Source organism: Numida meleagris, chromosome 4, assembly GCF_002078875.1.
Source record: "Numida meleagris isolate 19003 breed g44 Domestic line chromosome 4, NumMel1.0, whole genome shotgun sequence".
Classification (NCBI taxonomy): Eukaryota; Metazoa; Chordata; class Aves; order Galliformes; family Numididae; genus Numida; species Numida meleagris.
In genome coordinates this window covers 82,817,257-82,838,887 of record NC_034412.1, presented here as the reverse complement: position 1 = coordinate 82,838,887, position 21,631 = coordinate 82,817,257, and the positions used below count along the sequence as shown (strand labels likewise).

General features: G+C 39.9%; 1 protein-coding gene across 9 annotated transcripts in view; it reads right to left on the bottom strand.

The window, feature by feature from the left end:
- LDB2 (LIM domain binding 2) overlaps positions 1-21,631 on the bottom strand; it is a 209,839-nt gene that overhangs the window by 115,487 nt on the left and 72,721 nt on the right. The gene's annotated exons all lie outside the window — the stretch shown is intronic.

Sequence of the window (21,631 nt, the reverse complement as noted above, 5' to 3'; positions counted from 1 at the left end):
GTACTTAGCTCTCAGCGATCGGAAGTCACTTTGCATTCAGGTGATCCCAATGTAAGCACAAAACATACAGTGCTCACAAGAAATCAAACGAAGTTGTTGAAAATACTGCTGCCTGTGCTGGGGAACCTGGTGGCAGGGAGGGACGTACCACTGCCGTACAGATTGGTCAAGACATCTCTCATCCAGTTTACAGCTGTGTCCCAGAAACCTGGAACCATGCCACTGCCTTACGTCCACCCAGCGCAGCCGATGCCTGCTGTTATCACGATGGCCTGAGTTCTGACCACGTTCAGCACACATGCACCAGCACCTGAGCGTGGTATATTCCCTGATATTCCCTGACACAAAGGATTGGCCACGATCAAAGAGCAGGATTTGATGAAGTTCTGTAAGAAATACTGTTTCACAGCTCCCTGTTTTCATGCAGAGTGAGTGGACACAGGAAAAGCAGACCGTGTGGGGGAAAAATTTACAAATCTTTGAAAAAAACCCAAAGCTGCATAATCTGCTGTATTTCAGTTGGTCTTTATCCGCAAAATCCCAGATCTTTGTTTAAGCTACAAACGGACTATAAAAATCAGCTCGCTGGCCTCTCTCCTTATTATCCACATCCCTGCACAAATCAAATGAAGCTTTTGCTGTAAAGCTGATAAAAAACACCGTGCACATGAGCAAGCTGATGTATTTAAAAAGTGGTTATCATTTCTAATCCTTTCCTCTCTCTCCAGGGAATATCATCGTTCCAAGGAACACACAAAACTCCACCACTGAGCACACATCAGCACTTACACTTGTTTTGATTAGGGATTTTCTAAAATAACAATGACCGAAGTACTCCAGCATTATCATTGATTTTTTGCACCTAGGGACCTAGTGTGACAGTCGTGCAATTGTTTAAAATCAGTGAATAGCCAAGGCCGGTTCTAACAAATATTTGCAATCCTATAATCTATTTTAGAGACCTTGTGAAATGAACTGCGGTACCTGGGTGACAGAGTGGAGATGCTTCTGTCATTTCTCTGTATATCACCCAGGTCCCCGCATGTAACCCAGAACAAGAGAATTGGTCACAGATGATAAACTGTCTGAGCTGTCCCAGCAGGCAGTGGGACCTGGGTGGGATTTGGGATATTGGTTGAATTCCTATCCAGTTCCAGCTCCCCGCAAACAAAGCCATTTTTATTACCTAATTCAGACCTACCCAAATGAGTTTTCCTCTGCCACTCATAGCTATAACGCTTAAGATTCAGGAATGAGAGACTAATGCTCATTTCATACGGGTATAAAACTAGTCTTGCAACTTTCGCCAACCCAATGACTTACAGCACTGGAAACCAAATGTTAGATCAGATTCAGGCCCCACCCACTAGAATTCCCTCTTTTAAACGGGGACTTTTCCCCACAGAATGAAATTTCTCTCAAAAGACTAAACCATCAGCCACTGCTCTCCCTGATTTCAACCCAATTTTTTACATATTGGAGGCAAGTACTAGAAAGTTATACTGACAAGTAGTGCAGAGAGGGGAGTTTCAGGGTCTCTCTTCATACTGCGCACATTAAAATGTTGTCCTTTGCTTTAAAAATAAAAATGCAAATAAGTTATGAGTTTAATCTCTTGAAAATATACACATTCACACATGCAAAGAATAAAAATGAAAAGTACGGCAGTTAAAATACTGCACTGATGTCTGACTGCTGCAAGGAAACAGCGCTTCTTCACTATGGGCACAACCAATCCTGCACTCAGAGCTGAGGTTCCTGGGTCAGAAGAACGTGAGCATTTCACTTTGTGTGTGACTTTTAGCTTGTGTAACACACAAAATGCGCCCTGCTATTCAGCTTCTACCAATCCAACACATATTAAGAGCTCCACCTGGTACACAAAGGCAGCACACAGCTTACATGGTGTGGGGTAGTGGGAAGGCACCGTGCCCTCCCTGCCAGCCAGCGGTTGATCTTGGGAACAGCAAAGGACAGAAAACAGAGAGGAGCCCACAAAAGCATGAAGTCCTCACTCTTTGCAAATCTGTAAGTGCTGGTAAATAAGAGCAGCACTTTAGGAGTAGCCACAGAAGTTTGGAAATGATGAAATATCGAAATAAAATCTACTTAATCGAAGCCATTTGTATCCGTAGAACATTTTCCTGGAAATAGGGTCCTCCATTTCAATTTTCTCTGATCCTTGTTGCCACTTTTGGACATTAGAAGATATAAAGCAAAGACTCAAGCCTGGTTTGCATCTGAAGCAGCACAAGCAGCTGCTTGAGAAAACCGAGCTTAACTGAACACAGATATGTATTTCAAACAAACGTGACATTAGGGAAGAAGTAAATGCTGCATTCCAGTCAATTCTGCTCTCTTTAGCTAAAAGAAGCTGTCAGTTTCTTTCACTATTTGGCAATTTCTGTTAAATGAATAATCAGATAACACAAAAACAGACGTAACACCTGCTTAGCTTGACATGAGCACAGAGGGGAACCGTATCCAGCCTTTACCAGCTGCCCTCTGGTAATCTGGATCACAGCATGGCAATTCCCACCCCGTTAGGCCAATCTTCAATGGACTTCTGTCAGCTGAATGGTTGATAAAAGTCATCCTGATGACCAAGTACTGCACAGTGCAAGATACAGAAAACAGTGAATGTATGTAAGCTCAGTCTGCCTGAATGACAGACCTGCCTCCTCACTGTCTAGTTTTTTGTTACTGTTTTTGACAGCTATATATATTCCATTTTCAACAGAGTTCAAAGTCCAGGCCCTATCTATGTGGCATTTTTAATTCACATCTACACAAATGTCATGGTATTTCTCTAGGGGAAAAAGTGTAGAAGTTCATCTTTTTGTCAGCTAATAAAATTATCGTATAATTTATTTAATTATACTTCCTTAACCATATATACATGGATACCTACCAGTTACAAGACAGATGACAGACACAGACAAGATGATGCAGTCTATAAAGATTGCCACTACTGCCTAAAAAGATATGAATGAAAGAGTGATACGGAAGATCTTCAGTCTTTCACAAGGACCTAGCAGGTTACCTCTCCTTTTTAGAACGAGACAGCTATGAATCACTACCAGTTTAACCTCACAAATCCAATGCACAATTGCCACATGGTTGAAAAAGCACTGCCCTTTTCTATTGGATGTTAAATTATTTTTTGCCTCTGAGAGGCTTTCTCACCTGTAAGAGCTGTGGAAATACAGACCAAAGCTATCCTGGGTGCTAAAAATATGACTAGTGAAAATACTGGCCATATGCACGACGTGCTTGTTCAGCACCATAGGTTTGCTCTCAGCGAGCCTCGATATTCAAGTCCGCATTCAAATGCAGCAGTGGCACCGCCACTAACCTCACTGCATCTCACCGTATGCATGTGGCATCTACCCCCTCTGTGTGCCTTTGGCAATCCTCCCCTCAACCACGCCAGTAATTCGAAGTATCTGTCACTGACTCTTGTGGAAACATCATGTTTAGGACAGGCAGTAAGGGAAACAATCCTACCTGAATTAACATTCACATCTGAGTGGACAATAATATGATCCTTTGCCAGCTGCATCCTTTAGATCTTTTCCACTTGTTGAAGTGTATCTTCAGTCACAAACAATAGCAACAGCCAGCAGCTTTATTTATCGCATACAATACATTGTTTGCACAGTATTACCTGCACTGCTTTGTTTGTGAATTAAAGAAGAAAAATCTTGCTCCAAAAAGTACGTTAGAGCACAGATTGTCAGAACAGCTACTGGCCAGGAATCACTGGGTACAGAAGTGTTCACCTACAAGATGATAAAAGTGGCAGAGACAAAATAAATGAGTGCATGGTAATTTTCCTCATAAAAACAAGAGGTTTTATGATAAAAGCTGACAAAGACTGTGTGCTGAAATGGAAACTGTCTTTTCTCCATTGATAATGTGATGCAGTCAGACATGCTGTAGAAGATTAGAAGTAACTTGCAAGGTTTTATTACCTTTGATTTTTAGCTCTGCGCTACATAAAATTAATTTGTATTTTGCTGTAGAAAACGCAGGATTAATGATGCCAAAGTGGAAGAGAGACTTTTGGCTGTGCAAGTTCCATGAATTCTTCTCAGAACTCAAGCAACACTTACAGCAAAAGAAAAATAACAGCTTTGTGTTGCATGGTGATATATAACTCCCAGGAGGTCCCGTTAGATCATGGATGCTTTCCAGCTTTTGGTTACAGAGACCTCATTGACTTTGATCTTAAAATCAGATTGGATCTCTTAGAATAATAAGTAACTTGGCGTGCTATTCAGCAATTTTGCTGATCCTGAGAAAACAGCTGTTCCCAAGTTATTTCAGTACTTTCACTCCAAAATCAGGCAAAATGTGGCCAAGGTGACAATAGCATAGGAATAATTTAAGTACTAGTAAAAGAAGAGGTGAGCTACAGAAATAATTTTGCAACCAGGCAGCATCTCGTCCAAAGCTTTACAAAAGTTGGTCAAAAGAAAACGTTTGATTTTGTAGTGAAAATTCAGGAGTTATAGCTCAGAGGATTTGCTTTTTCTTCTTAGCATCTACATACTAGATGCATGCTTGAGCAAGACAATTCATCTTGGACTCATTATTTCAGAGCTTTTAGAATACTACTTATCCAGCTCACTGTATCACCTATCACCAGAGTTAATACCTTAGAGCCCTCAAAAATGACATGAAGAAAAAATCCATCTTGATGTTTACTTAAAACACCACAGTCTGGGGAGGACCAAAGTTTTGCTAAGTTTCTTTGCACATCTGTTATAAGCCAAATACTCAGCCTCAAGTACATCCTAGAAATGAACATAGAAAATAATTATTTGAGATCTGTTCTCTGAGCTTCTTCTACAGTGCTTACTCACTGGCAGTCAGAGCCCCTTACTCTCTCTGTACCAATCTGAGTGCCCTTTGGGGTCCCATGCCCTGCAGAAGGACCCCACTGACTGTGAGAAGAGGGCACTAAGTGGCTGGTAATACAGACTGGAGGAGCTCAGGTATCCAAATATTGCAGACATGGCAATAAAAAAAAATGGGGGACATTTAGATTGGATAGAAGGAAAAAATATTTTTATGATAATGGTAGGGAAGCACTGGCACAGGTTGCACAGAGAGGTGATGGCTGCCCTGTCTCTGGAGAAATACAAGGTCAGGCTGGATGGGGCTCCGAACACCTATCTAGCTGCAGGTATCCCTGTTCATTGTAAGGGAGTTGGACTAGATGGTCTTTAAGGGTTCCTTCCATCTCACATGATTCTATGATAAAACTGCTCCCAGCTGAAGTTTGTGTCATATTTGTAAACGGAGACATTTCCTGAGACACCAAAATGTGGCATCCTTCTAAATCCAAATGAAGATTTTCTACCCACAGAAATGTAACAGTGATGAATGCCTGCGTCCCTTTGAACTTAAATAGCAGTTTCTCCAAATTTCAAAGGAAATGCAGGTGATCTTCAATACAATTCTGCATAGGAAAGCACTGCTATTTAGATACAGAAGGAAGGTCTTAACTGAATCTTGTAGGAGGCTTCCTCGATGAAAATTAGAAAAACAAACAAACAATCAAAAAAATCCCCCACAAAACTAGGCACATGTAGCCACCTTTTAACAGATGGCTCTGCTGGGTGGGATGACTCTGTGAAGTGGTGCTTCCAAAGCATTTCAAGGATCCTTGTAGCTCTAAGTGTGAAAGCGGGTGGGGAGGGGAAGAAGGGTTCACACAGAGGTTCCTCAATAGGAAGAACTGCAGGGTGCTTCCACACAGCTCAGCCTCCCCTCCATGTGGGAATTAGGCAGCCCCAGAGGCTACAGAGAGGCACTCCGGGGTGGCAGGTGTGTGGCACATCTTTGGGGCTGCCTGGGATGATGTGGCAGGCCAAGCCTCTCCTGCCCTCTCCCACTTTCATGTTCTCACACTACGCACAAGGTCAGGATGTGAGAGCGTGTGAGCGAGCTGGGCACTCAACCACCATACAAGGACAAAAAAGAACAGACTACTTAAGATGTCACGTTAAGCAACAGCAAAGAAGGACTTTGCAACACTACTACCCCACCCCCTCATCCATCCTTTTTTTAAATTTTTCTTTAAGTAGAAAATTGGACTTTCCTACTCGGCAGCATGTCTAGAGCACTGGGTGGAGGACTCTGGTGAGCAATACCTTTAGCAAAGTGTCTTATGACCTTTCAGCCATCCTAATTTTCATTGCACTCTTGGCAATGGATAAAATTGGGTTCATTTCAAATAAAAGGATGCTCTCATGTGGTCTGTGGGAAAACAAATAAGAGCTCGAGTCACTCCTGACATGTCTTGAGGAATTCAAGGCATCAGATTTAATAGTCTATATTAAATGTATTATCCCTGACATAACTTCTGGCAGTTCTGAAGCGCCTGAGAAAATACTGTGGATTGGAAACTTGAGAAAGATCATCTTTAGTGCCACTGCAATTGTAAATAGTAATGATGGCAGACAGATGAAAGCTTCTGTGCTGTTTTGAAAGAGAAATACATTACAGAAATCATAAAAGCATCTTCAGTGACAGCAAAGGAACCTATACAAAAGCACTGTAAGAATAAACAGGATATTAGCTGAGATTCATTATCGCTATCTTTGTAGATGTCTATATTTAAGCTTGTTCAGAAACAGGATAGAACTGACTGTTGCTACTCTCAGTAAGCACCAGGCATCTAAGATCTCAAACGGGAAGTTAGATTTCATCTGGAAGAAGAGAAAGAAGAAAATGCAACTTTTAAAAAAGGTTTCCACTGATCTAAGTCTGTCAGCAGCTCTCAGCAATCCCACAAAACAAGTCTGAGCTACATTTGAAATACCAAAGAAAGGAAGAAACTTTCCTTTGAGGATGTGTAGCCATTCTCCTATCACTCAAGGAAACTCCTATACTTTGTCTCACATCATCCAAGGAAACTTTTGCATGTTTTGTTAAAAGACTCTTATCTGTGCTATCTGCCATTCTCTGTGACATGAACCATGTCACTGCCAAGCCTGGAAAATTTGTGAGGAATTAAGAAGGTGGTATCTGTTGTTCTATTTTATAATTTTAACAAACACAGTTAGAAGGGAAGAAAATGTCCTATGCTCTCAGTTCATACTGATCAGGGAGTTATTGCCATTTATGTAGCACTGGGCAGAACTCATGCAAATACAGGCAACTAAGTATGGCAGAAGTTAAAATACAATAATAGAGATAAGAAAATGGAAAAAGAGAGCGACGGCTTGTCCAGAGGTAATCTGAGAAGGGGCTGCTTACTTCAGTCCAGAAAATATGAAACTGTGTTAAATTTACAAGCCAATACTGTGATGAAGAATGCTGCAGCTCTCCCATGAATTAATGAGCAGATTATTGTTCTTAAAAAGATACAGAGCTGGCTGGACGCTAGTTTAACAAGGTAATTATCAAATGAAAGAGAACCACTGTACTGCTGTGAACCTGCATAAAGACTCCTATAATTACTGATGTTGTGGCCTATCTTTGTTTTAAAAGAACGACACATTTCAATATTTTTGCATAAAGTATGTTCCGCAATGATGCTAGAAATAGTAGATTTACTCATATGTAATCAATCAAATACTATCTTTCCTAGACTGCTTTTTGAATAGGAAGGCTATCTATGCATGACATTTCGCCAAGTGTGTTGTACAAGTAACACTGGAACATTAATAATTATGTTATGAAAAGCAAAAGTTAACATTTCATGAGTAAGTTTCGTAAATGGTGAGACTCTGAATGCACAGCACAATGCTGTTTTAAAGAACTTTTTTTTTTCTCAAATGGCTGTAGACAATGGCAACGCCATGTATATGGTCTTGAGAAGACTATGTGAACACCGGTAAAAATGACAGTAAGCACTCTCTCTCTCTGAAAAATCTCATCTTTCCCCCCTTGTATCATCACTACAGAGGTTGACACACATGAGTATAAATCAAAAGCAGTTTTTCCCAAGCACTGTTGACTTGAAATTTTTATAATTAGTTTACTGGGATGTTATTTTCTCATTGCTTCATTTATAACTAAACTGGCTTGAAGTATCAAACAGCGCATTTCAAAAAGTAAAATATAAAGTCAAACACTGATAAAACTCAGAATATAACTATGATTGTATAAAGAAAAGAAGAAAGACCAGCACTTGAAGAGCTGGCAACTGTGAGAATGAAAATCAGATGCTAATGTGTACCTGAAAAGCTGTATATCCTACGTACGCTATTGTAACATAACAGCCTGATTCAGGATTCCTAAGATTTAAACCACTTCAAAATTTCGTGGCAAAGAACTCATGGTTGTCCCTTTCAATCCTGCTGACTTTCACTCCAGATTCAAAGCATGCAGAAGAAATATCATTTATACCCTATTAGCATGTCTAAAGAAATGTGCCATGTTCTGTTGAGTCAATGTAACAGTTTCATAAGGACAAGTTATAAATGCTGCGTAATTGCAATAACCCTGACTTTAAAAAAGAAGTGATGGAAATGGAATACTTAATTAGAAAAACATGTAAGCCATAAAGCTCCCACATGTCAATATTACCTCCTTACAGCCTTGCTTAAAAATGGCTTTAGCATGTTCCTATAAATCAAATCTATAAAGAATATTTTTATTGTCTCTGTGTACTAACTAGCACTTTCAGTAGACTCTAATGTCTGTAAGCAGTGTTAGAACTTAAACAGAACTGAATGACTACCTCATGCTCCATTGCATATACAAGCAAAACCAAGTACTGACATTGTCTTCCTTTCTAGATGAAGGTCTAAAGGCTGGGTCAATGTCAGTTCTGCAGTGACAGAAGCAAGGTGCACTAGAGATAGCAAGATCCAGAGGATGCTCTGCTCCAAGTGCTTGTGTCACAGCTTTCACTGAGCACTTCCAATCAGAAGCAATGCTGTCGTCTACTGCACTAGCGAATGTGGTCCCCATGGACATTGCTTTCATTCTAAATACTTTCTTGTGTGCTGCAGTGGAGCTGGGGTGACAAATATATAGAGCAAGATGACCAGGTCAGCACTCCTCAGTTAAGGATAGCATTTACTTGCTGAAGAGTGGCAGGCATTGATCCTAATTTCTGTAGTTGCAGCAAAAACTTCACTGAGAGCTAATGTTGCACTGCAGTGTGCTCAGATGCCAGGGGATGTACAAATTGAAGCTGACAGCACAATCTCAATCCGGCTTCCTTGTGCATCTGTTTTGCAGTAATGCAGACTGTAACTACATGATCACACACATTTGCAGAAATGAATTTAGTAGTATACAAATTTACTACATTTTAGATATATGTGTGCATTTCTACAATCGAGAGGCATATCCAGGTATATTAATACTAACTTGCAGTCACAGCAGTCCACAGTATTTTCCTGGCATTTTGGTTACATTCTTTTTCAAAAGTTATTGCTAGAAGCAGTTAAATTTGTTATAGCTGAGTTCTACACTGTAGAATCACAACATAAGATTCTAAATACAATTTGTATCTTGTTATTCTTGAACAGAACTGATGAGGAAGAAGAAACCAGAAGAAGGCATTTGGGGCTTTAAGGCACAATCCCATTCCCTGAGTGATGGGGTTTCCCCACAGCACCCTAGGACTGTCATTGTGGCAGACTGCTTGACCCAGCATGGAGAAGTAGCTTTGAAGCAGAAGGCTCAGTGACTGCAGAGCCTGGGTCCTGGCATGAACCAGGGAGCCCCAGCAGCACCAGAGAAGCAGACATAGCTGAAGAGCAAGGCTGCAGACCTAACCAAGGCTACAAGTGACTTCATGAAGAGGGTTGGAGGCAGCTTGATCAATAGTCTACCTTCACAGCTCTAGAAGAAGAAAATTAAACAGGTGTTTGGGGAAGAGGAATTGCCAGCAGAACAGAGAAGAGTATTACTTCAGAAAGAAGAACAGAGCTGGAAATGTAGAACAGACTCCTCCAGGATTAACACGCTTCTTTTAGAAGCACAGGAGAAGAGTGAAGGGTTATTGACTATAAATTATAGCAAAAGTAAAAAAAAAACAAACAAACCAAAAACACATACTAAATCCCATCTTTACTACCTACAATGCCAGACACAGCACCTGGCAGGACAACTGACGAATATATTATCACAAAAAGGTTCATCCTCTTGACACCAATTTCACACATTTTGGCTCAGTTGAGATGGGCTCTTCTGAAGGCACTATCCAAATCACCCCATTTTCCATGCCTTGCTCTGCACTGCAGAGTGGTCTCTAAGCTCACAAACTGAATGTTTTCACAAAGGAGGAATCAGATGGTCTCCACAAGTGCACCTAATGAACACCAGCCATTAACAGGCATTTAGTTCACTCAGCTGGACTGGATCTAGTCCAAAGGGAACCTCTGCAAAACATGTTCAGCGTGGACATCATGTTGTCAACACCAGCTGTTTTGCTCTACAGATTCTCACCTACTGCGCGGCACTACTTACTGATGCAGATACAGCCTCCAGCTACTAGCACACAGATTGCAGCCTTGAATCAACAAGCTGCCCCTCTGCATGCTGACAGCATGGCCTCTACCTTGCTGGGGTGGTTGGAGGTGCTGAATCACCAGGTTGGAATGCCTGGCCCAGGATTTTCCCTTCCGCTTGCTCAAGTACCTTCCCCCCTACATAATGCAGCTCTAAGGTTGTACACAAGTTCACATCAGGGGCTGAGCACATTTTAACGTGCTGAGTCAAACCCTTCCCTCAGTATAAGATATTGCCTAGTTTCATTTTCAGCCTAAATCTCCAAACCCATTCAACTAATTTAGTTGTATATGCATGATGAAGAAAAGCAGAATACTGAATAGAAGCGGTCTGAAAAGCACAGATACTCCTCTGCTTTCCAACTTGATAAATATTTGCTTGGTGCAAGGCCACATGTTGGTACCGCATCTCTTTGGGCTGAGATTTCTCTTTTTCCTTTCCTTTCTTCCTTTATTTTTTTTTAATTAAATAATCATGACCTGGAGCATCCCTTTGGATTACAGCATTTGATGCACAGTCAGCCATGCGTGTGCAACTGTCCCTGAGAGCCAGGCCTCAGCAGAAAAACTGGTGTGCATACTATCTTGAAACAAAAATAGCTGTCAAATCGAAGCTGATTTCCCTCTAAAGGCAGCACTGATCCTCAGTTAGGGTACACCAAGCTAGTCTGAGTTCAAGATTGTTTAAAAAAAAAATCTAAGGACATGTTAGAGAAGTGTATTTTTAATCTCTCTAATCTCATTTAATAATGGACGAGCTGATTTTCCTTAAGGCGAGAGGGGAACAACCATAGACAGCAACAGCTCCTAAGGGTAAAAAAAGTTTAAAAGTCTCTGACCAACTCAAAGAGGGAGAAAACAGAACCAGTTACAACATCAGGCTGCTGCATCACATGTGCCACCAAATATGTGTTATTTAATGCTCCTTCGACCAGGGTTTCATTTTACCTCATTTTAGTGAATTAAATCATGTACTACAAAGGAATTCGGATCTGAATGAAAGGAACAAGATTGATATCAGGATGAAAAGTAATGCCCTATTAATTCAGGTCCAGACATTAAAGAAAAAAATAAAATTGAATTACACAGTATTCTAATATTTCTGGACTAGATAAAATTATATGTAAAAGCCTTTTTTTTTTTTTTTTCATAGCCAAATGGAGATGGAAGCAGTAATGGATTTTTAAAAGATACAACCAAATGGTCAACATCTACTTCCAGGCACCCAGGGAATTGCACAGCTGACATTGATTCTGGAGCTGGTGCTGTACAGCCACCTACTTGTGCTTCTCTCCATGGGCTACAGAGTTATCTCATCCATAGCCAAGTCATCCCTGGTGCATCAGAGCTAGCCTTTACTTCTTTTCTTGGTTTTACCATACACAATATATCACAGTAATGACCTTCCCTTTCAATGACGTGGAGCCAAGATTCTTCAAAAAGAGCAACTCCAGAACACTAGGCCTGGATTAGCACTTTTTCCTGTGCAAGAGCTGGATACCAAACAGTGTTCTTCAGGAGACAGGGCACTCCAAGCAGGTCAGAAAAAGCGTAGTTTGCACTCCACAAGAACTAAGGAATATCACACATCTCAAACATTCTGTTCAAATATTCCTACTAAGTGATGCAAACTTTTAACAGTCTCTATCTACTGGCTGAATTTGTCTTAAAAAATTCTAAAAAAAGAACAGCCAACTTCTCTGAGAAAGCAAGGAGAGAAGAAACAAGAAATGGAAGGCACTGCTTAACACTGCTACATGCACCAGAATGGACTTAAATACTATGGTATAAAACTTGTATGGATCAGTATAGTGGAATAGCAAAATGTCAGCAACATTTTAAAGGTAATATAATTTGGAATGCAGAATTCAATATGATAAAGAACGATAGCCACTGTATAATATCTCAGACTTCTCATACACAGCAGACTTTAACAGAAATTCATGACTACATTAATTCAAGAAAACTTCCAATTTGGAATTGGGAACAGTATCTCAGTGTCCAGAGTCAGCTTTTGGCTCTATTTCTACTAATCGTGGTGCTGCAGCTGACCCAGTTTAAATGTATTTCTATAAAGATCCCATAATTTTTGGTGATGTTGCATATTGTATTCTCCTAAACCATTAAAAAATATAGCACTACAGTAAATACCTACTGCCTAAAAATAAGGTGCCTCAAGTAGAACAGCACTACTGCATCACTGAAATACAACGTAAAAGATTTATTAAAAGTTTCATTTGTGTGGTAAACACAAACACATGCACATTTGTAATAATAAACCCAATGCCGCATTAGGATGCATGTTTGGATATTTGACTGTGTTCTGTTTGTGTGTATACACTTCCACAGGATTAAATTTATGAATTTTTAATTATCTGAGCTTAAAGAAAGATCATCTGCACCAGAAAGCCTTGTCCTGCTAATGTCCTACAGCCGTGCAACAGCACTACCCACAGTGTTACATGTGGGTAACACAACACAGAAGTTTCTAATTATTAGTTACCACAACATGCATAAAGCTCCCAGAGCCATTACGACTGATATTCTGATTTGCCTACACCTGAGGATTCAAAATGGAAAAAAAAAAGCCTCACGAACCTCTGTTTAGTTTTTCAATGCTCTGTACAAAAATATTCACTTCTAACACCTTCAGGCAATTGGTATGCTCCAACATATTACAGTTTATAGCAGTTGCAGATAAAGATACTATGCTTAGTTAAATGCTCTCTTTGGTCCAGGAAGAAGATGAAAATATGAAAATATGCGATGCCATCAGATAAAACAAAAAATGAAGGAGAAAAAAATTTTGACTGCTAAGGGAAAAACACACATAATTCTAGATGTGGATAAATATTTAGACAGTCTTGTTTCTTACAGGAACTCTGTAGGTAGGTTAGAATATTTTCCTGTAAATACCTATTAGCTAACCACCCAAAAAGTCACCAACTATTTTCAAAATCTAAAGTAGTAACAACTGAATCTTTTCAATTTAATATAAAAACATTTTTAAAAATGTATGTTTTCCAATTTTTAGAAAAACTTAACCTATATTTAATGCACCAATGCCATTTGAAGGCATACACTGAGCTGCCTGCCACTTATTCAGCAAAATCCAAAAATCCTATTCTTCACAACTGCCTCTCTCACTATGCAAATAAAGAAGTAATTTATCATGAGTTTCTAACAGAGAAAAGCTGTTTAGTATTTTGATGTAAAAGATACTGATTTCCATCATTTTGCATAGATTTCCAGCCTTTTATTAGCATTGTCTCCAGCAGAGAGAACAACCTGAACGCTACATAATTTGGACCAAATGGGTGAACAAAAGCTAACCACAACAAAGCGTTTATTTGTATTGAGCAGGAAAAAAACACATTAATCACAGTGATTCTCTCATGACAATTTTGCCTTTACTCTTTCTGCTCTTCAAATGGACCCTAGATTCCTATGATGTACCATGTCAGATGATATTATGATTTCTTCCAAAGAGGGCTCATAACTTAATCTGTTTATACAGCAACAAAATCAATCTGATTGACTGGGATTTCGATGAGTCATTGCAACTGGAGGCTATATACAACTGTGCAATATTCACATTAGGAGTTCAGCAGCTCCTTTCCAGGTGCCACTTTACAGACCAGGTCCGTACCATTGGTTTGTATAGCATGCTTAGCAACAAACAGAAAAGATTTGGGATACCCATTGCAAGATACGTGAAATCAGAGTTGCCATCAGTGGTTGATAGGAGAGTTCTCATGACAAACTTTTCCCCAGAGTACATACGTGAGGTTATGTGTGCATGCACATGTGCCTGTGTACACACAACTGTACCTTCACAGCAAATAAGTGCTTTTGGATTTTAAAGGTATCGATAACTCAGAGCGCAGGAACATTGTGCTAACTAATGAGGTTGCAGTGGGTAGAGGTGAAGGTCTGTTTCAGACCTTCTGCTCGTCGCAAATCAGCAAACAGAAGGAATTGTTCCTTCAGCGCCTGTCAGCAATATATAGGAAAAGAAAAATGCCTGTTACGAAAGAAATCAGTGGAAGATTCATGTAGGAAGACTTGCATAGCTAGCAGTATTAGAAAAACATTATTCATATTGCTACAAATGAGAAATAGCAGGGTGTTGTTAATGACAAAAGTTTAGCACCCAAGATGAGAAAATCATTTCAGAGCTTGTTACGAGGGCTGGGATGGAGCTGAAGAGTGGGCTGGGAGCTGGCGCCTGCTTAGGGAGCAGTGCCCATGGGGTGATGCAGAGCCCAGCTCAGCCCCTGGGTGGCTGCAGGCTCCACAGCACCCCCAAGGCATCTCCTCCTGCTCCTTATCAGTAGGAACTAACATCTCCATGCACTTCTTCATGCAAATTAGAGCCAGCATATCTTCTCCTGCTCATCATGGCTATGGAAATAGGCCGCTTGCCTTTCCTTTACAGGTGCTGTTACTATGCCTCATTTTCCCCTCACTTTTTTTCCTCATGTCTTCTCTTTTGCAGGCTGAACAATTCTTTCACTTTCCTTAATAAATTTTATTTTCAAGACTTTTGTTTTTCTCTAGACGCTCTCCAACTGAACGACATGTTTCTATATTGAATGCCATCCAAAACATGCATTCAAGAAAGACAAAGAAAAGGCATTCCCAGTTGGAGAGATACAGTTGGCGTTTCAAAATACAGAATTTTCCAAAGCTAAACTCTCTGGGACAGAATATGGAGAAAAAGTATGCATGAACTTAAGAGTCTGTTAAGCATACTTGATAAGATACCCAAAAGCTGTAACTATACTGTGAGATAGACAACAACTTTGGCTAAAGAAGTAGTAGAAAAATGAAGACAATAATTAGGAGGAAAAAAAGTCTGATAATTAGGATGAAGAACTCTCACAGAGTTATCTCAAGATCTATCTGTGTCTGTGACAGGGGGACAGCAGGCCCATAGGCCCGAAAAAAAAAAAAGTGTGGGGGGGGACGTCAGTGGTTTATGGGTTCCGTGGACTGCTGATTTTCTGGTACCTAGAGCATTAACTCTTTAATTCCCAGTGCTTTACATGATGTTATGATGTGGAATGCCAATAACAAAAACCATAAAACCATGATAACATAGAAAGAAAAAGCAAACAGAAAAAAACCCAACACTTTAATGCATAAAATAGTAAAATGGGATGCTGAAGATGGCAATGAAAAATCCATGACTGTATGAACGATAAAAAATTAAAAATAGCTTTCCTAAGTTATATTAAAAAATTATTCATTTGGAAACAGGAATTGTGCTAACAGCAATTAAAAAGAAAAGCCTTTTTGTTCTACTTTTGGAAAGAACATTGATCTTGAGATGACAAGTGCCTCCTAGTCCATCAGCAACTAAGTAGAATCTTAAACAGCATCTCTTTGGAGAAAATATTTTATGATTAGCAGTTCTAAGAGAATCTTTTGCATGTTTTTATCTGATGCTATTTTAAAAAAGAAAAGAATTACTAAGGAAATTAAAAAAAAAAATACTACTGTTCTGCTGATATTGAAGAAGGAACACTAGACAGCCAGGTAACAGTGCAGTGTAATGCACTCACTACCTTGATATCAATCCAGACAAAAGAGATAAAAAATTGTACAAGATTGCAGTAACAAAGATTGAAGTGAAAGGAATGTTTTTACATGGTTTTATGTAAAATAGGTCTTGTAAAACAAATTTGATTTTATTCTTTGATGAGCTCACAGAAGTTTGGGTGATAAGTACACAGGGCTAATATACTTTAACACCTGTGATGTATTTAACTTATTAGAGCATTACATTATATCTTAAACAAAAATTAGTAATATGCAGAGTATATGTAGATTGAAATGCTTGAACACCAATTTTAAGAAGCAGTTATCAATTAGAGATCATTAACTGGGGAGGTGAGTGTATTAGTGGTGATCCACCGGCGCTTGTGGATATCCTAGACTCAATTTTAACAAATTTTTAATCTGTACACTGAAATGAATCTCAAAAGTACTGCAAACAAACTCTGAAGGTGAAGCTGAAAAAAGAGAAGGGCTGGGATACACAGATCAAGCCGAGGCAGTCACACAGAATAATCTGTCTCGCTTACTAAGCCAGGTCAATTTACTGTGTTGTACCTGAATGCTCAAATCATGTTTAATGACTGGGATTTCTCTAGGAAAAAAAAAAAAAAAAGTAAAAGAAGGAGCGTGTACCTGGAAATACTACACCCTGTTTCTCTTGGCAACTTTAATTTTCTCTGTAAGAGTTATGTGTGAGCAGCCAGATGACAGTTTTATAGAAACCCGGGGTTATAACGAGGCATGCTAGCCTCTCCAAACAATCTTTTTGACAATAGCTAAGCAAGTGCGTAATGTGCAGTGAACTTTCTCTACTTATTCCCAAACTATTCCCTGCATATAAGACAAGCCTACTAGACACAGCCTTCTGCAATTACATCAGCAGAAGCTATCCAACAAAGGTCTTCAAGCTACCTGTACATCACACATTATAGGCAGAGACAAAGGTAGAATGGATTTGTTGTAGCTCACTTGCTGAGTATTCACAAAGTAATGTGTAGTAAAATCCAAGGTGCATCTATGTGATATATTCCTAAGACACAGTGGGAAACATAGATGAGCACCTTAAAGCCAAAGATGTTACCATTTGGCCCCAAGTCCACTGTGCTACGAAACTCTACTTCTAAACTTTCCAGTTTTGAAAAATCAAGAAATGAAGAAAAATCAAGGGCACAAGCACCAAACAGGGAAAATGAGCACTCAGGGCACACAATGAAAAGCATGTTATTGTACATTCCAAATCCAAACTGCAGTAGCAATTATAACACAAAATGCATATTCAATTCTCATCTACAGATTCTGAACGGCGTTACAACTGAAAACACTGTTTTTTTTAGGAATATACAGAGCAAAAGAATTCAACTCATTCCTTCTGAAATTTCTGCTGTGTAACATTACGCAATGGAATACAAAATTTGATGATGGAAGCCCGTAAAAACTGCCCCAAATGCTCAGAACATTCTATACCTATAGGCTTAAGTAAATCCTTTGGAAGACTCCATCATAGCTACTATACATGAATTGTTTTTACAGCTACAAACATGGTAACTTGTGCTTTTGCTTCTTTGCGGTGCACAGCTTCTCCACGAACAGACAGCCTTTAGTGAATAGAGCAGAAATGTAGACAAGCTCTAATTTTCTGTACAGCGGCAGCTATGTGTATTATGCGTTACAGTGTCACTCTGCTGTGAAAGAGTTAACTTCCTAGCTCCTATTCTCTGCAGTGCTGCATCAACACTGCACATTATTCTTACTGAGCATGCTTCATCTTTTCTGTCTCCACAGTCTTGGGCTGTCAATCAGCTGTCAGTCCCGACCACATCAGCACAGTGCGCATCACCAGGCTGTCAGCACAGCAGCTGATGAGACTCTGCTAAGAGCTGTCAATCAAACTTGTTTCTCTTATCTGTTCTGGAAATATTTTGTCTCTAAGAAACAAAGAACCTGGGCAACAATGGATCAGAGTCTAGTATTTACTCTGGTACAGGGATAGGAGGCTCTTAACGGGAAACGAATATGTTTTATCCACAACCAGGAAAAAAAATTCTGCTACATTAGGCATATTTTCTTTTATTTTTCCTATTTTTTTTTTTTTTTGTTTGTTTGCTTAAATTCTACTTACATCTTGACCCAATAAACCAGAGCATAATAAATCAAAGCAAATTTCTTTTTACTCTCCCTGAAATGAATTTCACAGGTTTACTACTTAAGTTTCTGTTGAATATAATTCAATGCAGTTTAAAACAGCATCTCTCTGATTTCTGGAATCTTTCCCTGTCTTTAGGCACTGGAATGTGTGATCTTTTTGCTTCACTGTAGCCAAAAAGCTAGACTGGGGGAAACACATATCAGTTACACCTTTGTCACAGTAAAACATATCTTTATTTTCAGAAGAGTTTCCCATTAAAACTCAATTTCAACATAGAATTTAATAACATATCAGTAGAGTTCATAGAATAACTCCTGGAAGCAGGAGAAAAATAGACATTTTCAGCAGCTGTTTGAAGGAAGATGGTATCTTCTTTCTGGAATGCAGTACAGTGGAGGAGGAATCAGAGAAGGCAAAGTCATTGCATCTACAGAAATACAATTCCGAAGAAAGACAAAAAGAACTGCAAAGATGGGCACAGCAGCGATTTCAAGTCTGACACAGAAGTTTGACAAGAAAACTTTGAGCTGGGATTTCAAGTGCACACCTATACAAGGCAGGATTATGTTCTGTGAAGATAACCAGTCTAGGTCTACCAAACCTGGCAATCAAATTAATTAGCACTGGTGGATCACTGAACTAACAGACCTCTACTCTACCCAGGGTGTAAGGAAGACTCTTTACAGGCTGTGCTGTATAGATATGCAGGCATATTTAAAGCTATCTTGAGTTATCAGTACACAGTGCTCTCTGGTGTAAAGTAAAGTAAACATAACCCAGTGACTTAAAATCCCTACTCTGACCCATATTTATTTTTCCCTACAAATTGAAGAACCCTAGGGCTGACAATTGAGGAGAAACCTTGCAGACCACAAAACTAGACTAGAAGACAATTGCTTTTCTCAGTATAGAGAGGGGTGCTGTAAAACGTGGTAATTGAAAGGCAGGCTCAAAAACATTTCATGTTTTTCATAAAGCCTCGGTTTGGGGCCATGAAATTAAAAAAAGTAGCTTATTTTTCTAGGACAAAAAAAAAAAGCGTTTACAAGTCAAGGTTTCCTGGACAAAAGTGTATGTTCAACATTAAAATGGAGGCAAGGAAAAGTAGTGTTGTTTTAAAATCTTGTAACATTATACAATGATTTACAGACATGATTTGCATGCTCTGAACATAGTGTAGGTTTGAGCAGTCCAGGTATGAGCAGAGCGCAGAGAGACCCAACCCTGGCCCAGAGCAGCTGTGATAGGAAATCCATGGAGCGCTTGGAAAAGAAACATTTAAAGCAGGCAGGTAAAAGAAGACCCTGGAGGGGCCTAGGGACTGCAGTGAAGACTGGAGACAAGCAGAAGGGACTGTGCAGCTTCTCAGTCTCCCACAACACTCCTGGGAGCTTTGGAGATAGAAGTTGGGGCAAAGGAGTGCACCCTGTGCTCCTCCTCATCTCTACCTGCCTCAGGCAGTACCTGGACATTACCTTACAATAAGGATAAAAGGACTGGGAATTGCCATATCCCATAAAAAAAACCTGTGGCCCTGGACAATGAAAAACTATTTGTCCTTCCCTCATATATTTCCTCTTTCCTCAGGATCTTTTAATTTTTCTGGAATTTGTTCACTCCAGGAGAGACTGTTTAAGTTCCCAAAAGCAGGAAACCATTGCCCACTTGGAAAGTAAATGAGGTGCCAGCCACAACTGATGTCAGAGATGTAAGCAAATACCTCACAGATTGAAGCAAGACAAAGGAAGGCAATTTTGAGCTGAATCCTGGAGCAAAGGCAAGAGGTCAGCATCTTTCATCAATTTCAACTCTATAAATGACTTCTCAAAGGATGCCTATTTCTCTTTCCTAGGGTCTAATCTTGGCTCCTTCCATTACTGTTTGTGACTTCAAGAGTAAGAACAAACAATCTGTCTTCTCTCTTCCCCCACAGCCAGCTCTGATGCTTTTAATACCCTCTAAATACAAAAGGGAGTATGTGCTGGGATGATGTGCTGGGGTCTCACTGAGGATGGAAGGCCTGCAGACCATGCACTTCTGTTTCATCCCACTCAAAACTCCACGCATGGAGCAGCTGCTCAGTACATCCCACCAAATATAACAGAAGCCACAGCTTACTGGCCAGCAATTTCACTCTTCTCATGGAGTGAGTTTATAGGTGGCATTATGGATTTTGGGAGAAGCTGAGACCTTTCGTGCTCATGGTGTAGCCTGTGCATGGTTTGGGTGGAAAAATGGAGACCACCAGGCTGCAGTGCTCAGCGAGGGCCTGCTGCAGGTAGAAGCTACCTTCTGCCCATATTTGCGCCAAAAGAGGAGCAGCTCCGGTCTCAGCTCCTGGACGTATTTCAGGACATGAACTTCCCTGGTGCTAGGAAATCTTCTAACACAACATTCACTCTGCACACTCCCCGGGCAGCCCTGGAGGTGCGAGCAGGGCCTTGGCTGGCCTGGTACTCAGCAGCCTTCCCCACGGCCTGCTCCAATGGTACGGGAAGGCCCCAGACCAGAACACACAAGCATATTCTTCATACCATGAATAAACTGGAATGCCGCTTCTGTCAGAATCAATAATACTTGTGGTTCAGAACTACATAAATTATTACTAACAAAGGAAGTGTGAATGAATGGAAAGAGCACTATATGCAAAGCTTTAATTGCAGATACTGAGAACATCAACACCAAATGCAACAACCATTTTTGCAGAGGTCAGAAATTAAAACCAGGGGAAAATAATGTGTACCAGTCACATTAAAAAATGTATTCACAGAAATTCAATCTTTCAGTTGCGTTTATCAGCAGCAGCGCTAAGATCACGGTACTGCCCTGTACCAAACTGCCCTACTTCCAAATATCACAACCATTATCAAGCATTTGTGACAATGGGGATATTTTACTCTCTGACAAATTCTTTCATAAGTAGCACTGTTTTCCAGTAACACAACTCCCTCAGATCTAACTGGACATTAATTGCTTTTTTGCTGATGTATCTGTGCCTTCTGGACTGATAACACAACTAGCAAATCTGATATCTGACAAGTTGACTCAACCTAATCAGGACAGATCAGCTGTTACCAACATTGCTATAGGCTGTAATTTGAGGACCTTTACAGACTTATCACTTGCTCTGGAAGGCAAGAAACTGTAATTCTGTCAGCAGTAACCCCAGAACGTGCATTCAGAGTGGCTGTTATTTTTTCTTCACTTGTCAAATAAATACCTGAGATAATTGATAAAAGGAATTAGAAGTATGTGAGTGATACACTGACAATCAGTCACTCTCAAGAAAAATAAGAACCTCACAAGACTCAGCGCATTAAGCACAGAGCACAAGCTGTCACTGTGAAGCAGGGGTCATTCTGAATGGAGTGAAACAATTGGCAATGCTGTTTCTCAATGTTTACTTATCTCTCTGTTGCTTAGTGCTAAAGATGAGTGAATT